Below are 9,732 nucleotides of genomic sequence, written 5' to 3' on the forward strand. Positions count from 1 at the left end.
AGATCTTTTACATATTAGTAAATATATATCGGAAATTCTATTTGACATTATCGAAAGTTCAAGCTTACTTTTATAAAATTGCTCTAACAGTCTGCAAAAAATAATAAGCCGGATCCAATTCGAAGATTAAGGAACAACGCAATCTGCAACATTAACTGAGATAATTAGATAATTTTAGCTTAGCTTATACCGTCCGTTATACATTAAACGCGCATTCTTAAACGTATTTTGCGCACGCGCACACGCAAATTCGCAGCCGTAAAGGTCTTACGCGTATGCGTCAACGAGACGCATGCGCAGAAAGTTTGTAGCTTTGAGGTCCGGATTATGGGTGTCCGAATTAACGACTTTTGACTGTACTAAGAGAACTTGGAAAAGGTACTAAGGATAAGGAAAATGATGTAAATTAGCTAAAATATCGGGAAAACTTTCAAATTAAAAAGACGCATAAAATTTTGTTGTTTTTGTCGCTGTAAAACCTGTTTCGTAGCTTTTAATATATAATTGTACTAATATCATTTCAGAATCAGTATCATAAATTATAACTGCTGTAAAATGTTCTTAGTGCTTTTTAATGGATATCTTTTAGAAATGAAATTGTAACTATGTAAATCTATTATGATTGAGGGTATTTAACTAAGTAACTTAATTATTTGTAACAAACTGCTCACCATTAGAAGTTATATCTACATGTTAAGATGAGTTATTGCTTAATCCTTATTGTGGATGCAAGATATCACACAAAAGTGTAAAATTTAACATAAAACTTTATTCTTTGCAGCTAATGAGACTTAAAACAATCTAGCAATTCTGGTACTTCTATTTTATTTGAACTTTATATTAACTGGGTTATACTCCAGCTAATCTACACAAAGGTATGACACTAACTTGGTTAGACAAAGTGCAGTTAATTTTCAATTCCTACCAACTTAGGCATTTATGTCTATTCTGATCAGTGGCTTTCTGTTTCTAAGGGAGCAGCTTACGGTGGCAACAGGCAACCTTCTGTTACGAATCATGCTGAATGTTATTTTGCTTCATAATTTAACTTATGGCATTTGACAAAATTTGCATAAACCTCTGTATTGTGCGAGTATGTGGCGAAATGAGGCGTAAAAGAAAGAATCAGCATAAAGCTGCTAATTGTTAGTAAAATTTAAATAAAAAGCCACTAATCTTTAAAATACAGGGTGTCCAAAATTAAACTTGAAATATTTGCGAGCAGTCTGTAGCAAAAAATATGCAGCAGAATTGCATGAAAAGTGGGCAATGGCAGAATGAAATGATCGGAATTTTATAGAGGGTGGGGGGGGGAATGAGTTTCAAAAACCACCACTAGATGCCATTTTGCAGTGTAAACTATTGGCATAAGTCGTAACCATAGTTATCCTGTGAGTGCACAGCAACCCTATAAAGATGCGAGTGGCGAACCGCAGTCATACTCGTTTCCAAGTCAACGAAGATGGCTTTGACTCTCCAGAAAAGTGCTTTACTAGTGAAATTGTTTGGCGAAAACGAAGACTCTGCTACCGAAGCTTTGCGGAAATTTTGCAGCTGTTGCGGAAAGATCCACGCACTAGCCAAGGACTAACAAACATGATTAGGAAATTTGAAGCTACTGGAACATTGGGGATTCAGCTTGGAAGGGGACGAAAGTGTGTTGCAGCACAGATGTTGGATGATGTAACGACGCAAGTGGAGGAAGACATCGCAAACCAGTGGCAGCAATAGTGTTCGGCATATTGCAGCATCTATTGACCAACCTCGTTCCACGGTTCATAAGATTCTTCAAAAAGTCTTACGCTACTATCTCTATAAACTGTCGCTAGTGCAGCAGCTCTTACCAGCTGATCTGGATAGTTGACAAGCTTTTGCGTTGCGGTTTCTTGCGCGAGTTGAGCTTCAGGATGAATGGCCGTGGAACATTTTGTGGACCGACGAGGCCCACTTTCATATGGAAGGTACGGTTAATACACATAATTGCCGTATTTGGGCTGCTTCAAACCTACATCAATTCCTATAAATTCCATCACACTCTTCGCATGTAATGGTTTGGTGCGGCTTTTACTGCAATCTTCAGCGTAGGTCCTTTCCCCCCCCGAAGAGCATAGCGCCGCAGGTCCTATGACCGTAACCGGTCACCGATACGCTTCATTATTAGAGCAATCCCTTATTCTATCTCTTTAAGCAAGGCGATGTGATACTACAACCACAGTGTTTATGCAGGATGGTGCTCCTCCACATATCGCCCGTTTTGTGAAACAAGTGCTCTGCCGCTTTTTCGGTGACGACAGAATCATCAGCCGGCAATTTTCTACAGCTTGGCTTCCTAACTCCCCTGACTGGAATCCTTGCGACTTTTAGCTGTGGTCATGGTCTACCGTGATCTCAAGGTCATGGTCTACCGTGATCCCATCACATTTCTATCCGACCTTAAAGAAAGCATAGAACGCTATGTGCGTAGCATTTCCCAGTTCATTCTGCTTTCAACAGTCGGACATGTAATTTTATGCTTCCAGATGGTAGCAGACAATGGTTGACCTCATATCGAACATGTTTTGTAAATTTTTGTAGATTATTTATATGTTCTCAAAAAAGCTATGATACGCCAGCTAGCGGTATCATAGCTTTTTTGAAACTCATTGTTTTTTATTTCCTCGATTAAATTCCCATCATTTCATTCTGCTATTCCCAATGTTATAATTATATGTTTATACCCAATGTCTATACCCAATGTTCATGCTATTTCGCTGCATAGTTTTTGCTACAGACTGCTCGCAAATTTCAAGTTTAATTATGAACACCCTGTATATGGTAATATTATAATTTAAAATATAAATGTTTCAAGAAATTTTTCAATTTAATGCTTAAAAAATTTATTTTATTCTTGAGTCTGTTTTATATTTAAGTATTAGATTATGTATAATATTAATGCATCCTATTCTTACAAATTATAAAAGTGAAGTTCGGATGTAGATTTTCTTTTTCTCTTTTGTATTCACTTTCTATTTGCTTGATAGGTTCTTAATGTTTTTCCTTGATGGTTAATTTTCACGTTCAGAAATCTGTACGAAATCTGTTAAATTAAAGCAATTGTGAATGGCTGCTGTGTAGTAAAGCATTCATTTAGTTCGATTAAGGATAATGTCTTTCCTGTTCGCAAAGGGTTAACAGTTTAAAATTAGGCAAAAAGGAAGCCCTAAGTTTGGTGTAAATTTTGAATAAAATTATGTTAGTGTCGAAGGTTATCAAACACAGGTCCCTTTCCTTGGGGGGGGGGGATTATCTTTTACTTAAAATCTACAGCAAACGAAGTTTAGATTTTTTGTGCAATTTTAAATTTTACATTGCTGTGCTTCTGTTCCATTTGGTTGCATAATGTTCACTAAAGATACCAAACAGAGTAGGGTTATTAAAAAAATTTAATACAGTTCCCAGTTTCCTCTAATAGTTTTTACTTCTTTAAATAACTTCCTTAAATGGAGGCACGATTGCAGTCAATTAGTTTAAAACTATTGTAAGTCCCTGAAAGTCCTTTCTAGAACCTTTAATTTCGAAACTCTGGTTGTGACGAGATGTCGCAAACTTCCAGTTATATCGTTGTATATGCCAGTTTGTAATTGGAGTATATGCCAATTCGACATATAGTACTTCCAGTTACAAAATTGCAAAGATTCGTGTTTTGCCGTTTAAAATTTAATGTCATCCATTATATGTAACTATTACGAAATGTAACTGTTTATTTGTTTTTCTCATCCTTATATTTTAGGGGCACGTACTGATTATAAAAAATTTGTTAGTTATAAATTATACTTAAATTTATATAAAAGTAACACAAAATGTCTGTTCCCCGTACAGCAAAATTTAGTGGAGATATTTGGTCACAAAATCTGTGATTTTTTACGTCATAATCATTTGCATTGAGGAGTGTGGGTTGGTAAATAGAACAAAATGTGTTTTATTTTATTCCATTCAGTGCCGTTCAAGTACTGTTTTGTGATTTATTAGTGTCTTTATAATTTTATCACATTCGCTATGCCAAAAGGATTTTCACACAAATAATTTCGAGTTTTCAAAGGTTAAAAGTACATTATTAATATCTTCATGAAGTTTTATTACTTTAGAATTATAACCTGGTAATTGTACCAAAAACTTCGTTACAGTACCAATATTTTCCATTTTTAATTAATGTAAATAATACACTCTGTTGCAAAAAAATGTATGCACCCTGAAAAAATTGAGCCACAACTATGAAATGCGGCATGCAAATGTGGTTTGCCGAGTTGTGTAAATGATTAAACTTGCAGCACCAATCAGCACTGTGGAGCGATACAACGCCTGTCTGAAGTACGCAGGTAGAATGTAAAAAGGCAAATGCGGCGAATGACGGCTTGGGACATTCCCGGGCCACCGTTGCGCAACGCGCAATTAGAAGAGTTGCCATGCCCGCACCAACAATTATGTTGTCATCGATTCAACGCCATTTGCCAACTCGCAAATATCCAGAGATGTGATTTGCAGATGATTAGGTGATGCTGGGCTCAAATCTTGACGTCCATTAAGACGCTTGCCATTGACACTCCACCTTTAACAATGTCATTAGCACAATCCACCATTAGCAATGTCGTCTTATATGATGCCTCTCTCGCTCAAGCTGGACAGTAGCTGCGGTCGAAGAAATGTGATCTTCGCTTTTCTCTCAATGCTGATGACCGCTGCATACACATTTGAAGACAGAGAGGTGAGAGAGGTCCAGTGTACCATTTGTTACCGAACGACACATAGCCAGAACACAGAATGGTACATTCTTGGGGAGCAATCAGTTGGGACAGCCGTTCACCTTTAGCAGTGCTGTGAAGTACTCCGACTGTTTGCAGGTACTTTGACAACATTTTGCAGCCGACCATTCTGCCTATGCTAGTAGGTTGTCCAGGTTATGTTTTGCAGCAGGACAACGCTCGGCCACGATTTTCCGAATAATATCTTCGACTGTTAATGCCCTCAACTGTCCTGCCAGGTCTTTAGGACATGTCGCCTATTGAACATATCGGGCAGGCAAGTTCAATCGTATACAAATATGTCTCAACTCCCTGAGTAGTTGCTCTGTTTGTGGCACAATCTACCACAGAGAAACACTGATAACTTAATAGACTCCATCCCCAACCAAATATTGGCTTGTATATTGGCAGGGGGACTTTACCACCTGCTGGTTGTCACATTCTTTGTATTGCTAGTAGTAAATTAAAATGCTTTTTTCGCCCCAGTTTGTGGCCATTTGTTTATTTACTCACACCGTATGTATTGTGGCTCAATTCTTTCTGGGTGCATGTATATTTTTTGCTACAGAATGTATTACTAGTTGGTTATGTGCCAACACTGAAGCCTGCTAGTGTTTTCTAGAACACGAATTCTATAAAATTCGATCAATAAGGTATCCATATTGAAAAAAAAATATATTGACCAATATTTTTCACAATAATTTGCATAGAAATGCGATCTCCTAATATCAGAAACATTTTTGTTAATGATACTTTTTTTATAGTTTACAAATGCAAATATTTCACTCTTCAGTTGTGTATGGCCTCTGACTATGATTCCTGATCTTAATATCAAATATCTCAGCTAATGTTTGTCTTACGGGAGTCTAACTTTTTTGTTTATTTTTTTAGCCAAAAAGAAAAAAAGTTTCCTAGATGTGAATCTTAGCACCATTAAAATTTTTGTAATGGTAATACATGGCACTGCAAAGGCTGAAAAAGTAAAGGCCAGGTAAAGAGTTTTGTGGACGCAGTATATGGTTTCATTCATTCCTTAGAAACTAGGAATTTATCATATTTCTCATTAGACTACTAAATGGTAAGGTGTTTGATCAATTAATTTGATGAGTTGAATATAAAAATTAATGGTGATAGGCTAAATGGCGTATGTAAAAATCCATGATTTAATTCCTGATGTCGAGTAATATACATATCTTGCTTTCATTGTTGCTTTTATTTTTTTACGTGCATATTGATTAAATTATAACGCATGGTAATTCATTGTTTTGGAGAAATCTGAGGTTCATATTAATTTTTGTAGTTAAAACTTACCATGCCAGAGATCTTTTTTAATTTCATTTTTGTACTGTAGTAATTGACTTCCAGAAAAATTGTATTGTCTGTATGTCTATTTTGGAGTTAAGTGAACAACCGATTACACTATCGGTCTGTTTGATATAAAACTGATTTGGTTTTCTTTAGAACAATAATGAAAAATATGGTTGTGAGAAGAGATGGTGTATGTTTGTTTTGGTATTGATTGTACTCTTCCAAAGTATAATTTTTCATCTGAATCGATAGAAAATAGATAAACGTGTAGTTGATTAAATATAAGCATTTGGAAAATAAGATGTTGAGTTAAAAAAATGCAAGCCAAACTCATGTGTATGGAAACTTCTGACAAGAAGGGTATACTTCATAACAGGGTCAAAATTTTTAATTTTTTGTAAAATCATAGCTTGAAACAGATGCTTTGTAACAAATTCTGAAGCTGTTTCCTTTTTGTTGCTGAATCAAGGTGATGAGCAATAAATAACTCATAGTATGCATTGTTACCAACTCTTCTGATCTTTAATATTTAGACTTATGTTCCTTGCCAATAATTGAGATTTATTGAATTAATGAAACTTAAATTATGCAAATTCTGTTTCCCCCATCCCTAATGATTTTCTGCATAATTTTTCTTATTCAATTTTATTTCATTGCAATTGTCGTAATCTACTGTAGATATTTCACTGAAAATTCAACCAATGTTTAATCAGTTAAAATTTGTATTTAACTGCATTTTACATCAGTTAACGGTACGTTGCTAAGTTTAACCGCACAGTAGTATGTGCATTAATTATTAATATTATTTTCATCGTATTTGAAAGTGCTTAGATAAATAAAAGCTGTTTTTCCTTACTCAGGATTTTCTCTATAATATAAGATTGATAAAATTACGAACTGGAATTATCCGAAAAACATAAATTTTAGAGTATCTGTTTAAATACTAATATTTTTACATCAGAATCACATTATAAGTAGTTTAGTAATCCAAATGTTGCATTATGAAACGAATTTAAGTTAGTTTGTAGTTCTTTTTAAAACGGCATTCCCCGCTGTACGAAGAAACTCCCGATTTTTCAAATTTTAAGGTTGGCAACTGTGCCCAGGCTAAGAAACAGTCCCAAAATGGTATTGAGAAGCAAACTAAGAGATACAATTGTTTAATAAAAATACTGTGGTAATCCTAGATTAATTACTATTGTGCAGCAAGACATCTTACTGTGATAGAATTTATAATTTTCATAGGATTTGATGATACCATCATTATACTATTTGGTATTATGTATTTCTTCATACAGTTATGAAGTGCAAGGTATGCGATAAATGAGATTTACTGAATTAATGAAACTTAAAGTGTGCAAATACTGTTTCCCCCATCCCCAATCGTATTCTGCTGGAACTGAAAACACTACAGCTTTCTTTTTTCCTATGGGAAATCAGCTAACATTTCTTTGACTTCGTAGTAAGTTCTGCTCTCTGCAAGTAAAGTTATTGCACTGTGTCATGGCAACGAAGCATGGAAAATTTAGCATAAAGTTTTGGAAGAAGCTCAGAAGGTTTCCAATATATATAATGTTGAAACTTTTTAAAATGGCAAATGGAAAGCATCCGCTATTAAGGGTACAGGTTTTCAAGTACAGGAAAGCATTTTTAGAAGACCATGATGTTGTTGAAGATTACAGTCGCTGTTCAAAATCTTGCACATCCACAATGAATATAAATGTGGTAAAAGTGAGAATCACTTTATCATGCGAAGTGAAATATCATGCGTTTACAACATTGACTTAAGCAAAACATGCAAGAGCTATCTGCCAAACAGGGGCACTTCATGGAAACCCTTCTTAGGGAGACAGACTCGTATTCATATCGGCAAAATCATAAAAACATCCAAGCATTTAGGATCTGAACTATCATTTTTCAGCGGTCTTAATTACTCGACCAATGGTAGATCGACTGACGATGAAGATGATTAGCAGTAAACTAAACTGGAACCATTTTAAAACTGGACTTGGGCATGCAGAAGATATGTGCTAGACTTTATTTATTTATTTTTCTTTTAAGAAAAAGGCGGGAAAATCTCACATAGCAAAGAGAGAGAATAAAAAAGAAATGCATGTTTGAATCTTCTGTCATGCATCCAAAGTGACAAGAATTTCTTAAAGTGGGAACAGTGACGAATTTTTAGATGTAAACAAAACTTCGAAGCCAGGCATGAAGCGCAAATAGGTCAACATGTTTCTAAAAGTTAAAAATAAGAAAATCCAAAATTAAATCAATCAGTGCTTTTTCAACAATTCACAATTGTTCACAAAGTGTTCATACCAGCTTAGTGCCGTTCCCAAAACAGCCTTAATAGTTTTCCCCAATTTAGACTTCGAGAGAAGGCTTCAGTAATTTTATTCCCAGTTGAACCCGATCGGGAAATATTCCCTCATTTCATTAATAATATAGTTTGTGTTTTTACACCCGCTTTCTATAAATAAGAGCATGTAAAGTCAATGCTTTCAACGGTATAACATTTATTTATCGTAATTTATCTTGATGGAATATGAATATATACAAAAACAATATTGCATAAATATATTGATTTTAGTTTCATTTCTTATTATTTTAATGCAAGCTTTTAACCTCACTTAACACGTTCCCAAGATATGCCACAAGGTAGCTTGTTATCATTTCCCCAAAATCTTAGCCATTAATAATATTTTGTCATAATTTTGAAGCTATAAAGTAACTTTTAGTTTTATAGCCATTCGTATTAATTTAATTATGTTCATTTTAAGATTAAAATAAAAATAATAAAAAACGAAAATGCGTGCTATAAAAAGATTTGTGCAGCAGAGCATGGATTAATTCAAAAGGCTGTTCAGCTCTGCATCATGTGGCCATTCTATGCGGAATGTTTTGAAATTTATTTTTTAAGACGTGGCAGCACTTTTAGCAAACTGAGTTGAATAAGATAATATATGTACTTTTTAAGACTATTGTTAAGTTTGTTGCATTAATACAAATAACAAGCATTATTTCTGTGTATTATACCGTTATAATTAATAAATGATTTTAATTAATAAATGATATGTAGAATCGCACATTATTTATCTCCGATGCAAAATTTGTAGTGGCAACATAATTTAATTTTCTTTTATTTAATTTTTTTATAATTTATATATAAATTTTATATATTTATATTTTTATAATTTAATTTTTTTTAGATTTTCAGAGTGGCAACATAATTTAATGCCTTTTTGCAGCTATTAAGATTTTGCTAGTGGCAACATCTATAAAAAGTTTTGATCTTACTAGTTGTTCCATTATTATTGTTTTGTAAGCCTTATTCTTTAAAATAACCTGTTATGTTTTTTTTTTTTTTAAATCATAATATGTTTCTAATATGTATTAAAGATATATAAAAATGAATATGCTGTTTTAAAAGTTAAGAAAAAGCACTTCTTTTAATTATAAAACTTTGAATTTGTTATTTCGATTCAGTACTGTTTTCCTGGAACAACCATAAACTCTTTTAAATAGCATTAAAATCAGCTACCAAAGAAGACTTAAAATGATATATAAACTGTCGAAACTTTTTGTGGCAATTGCCCAGTAACAATTGCTTTTTCGTAACAATCTCGAAATGATTACGATTTCC

Source organism: Stegodyphus dumicola, chromosome 9 (genome assembly GCF_044657685.1).
Source record: "Stegodyphus dumicola isolate Sdum_Otavi_A_Nest chromosome 9, ASM4465768v1".
Classification (NCBI taxonomy): domain Eukaryota; kingdom Metazoa; phylum Arthropoda; class Arachnida; order Araneae; family Eresidae; genus Stegodyphus; species Stegodyphus dumicola.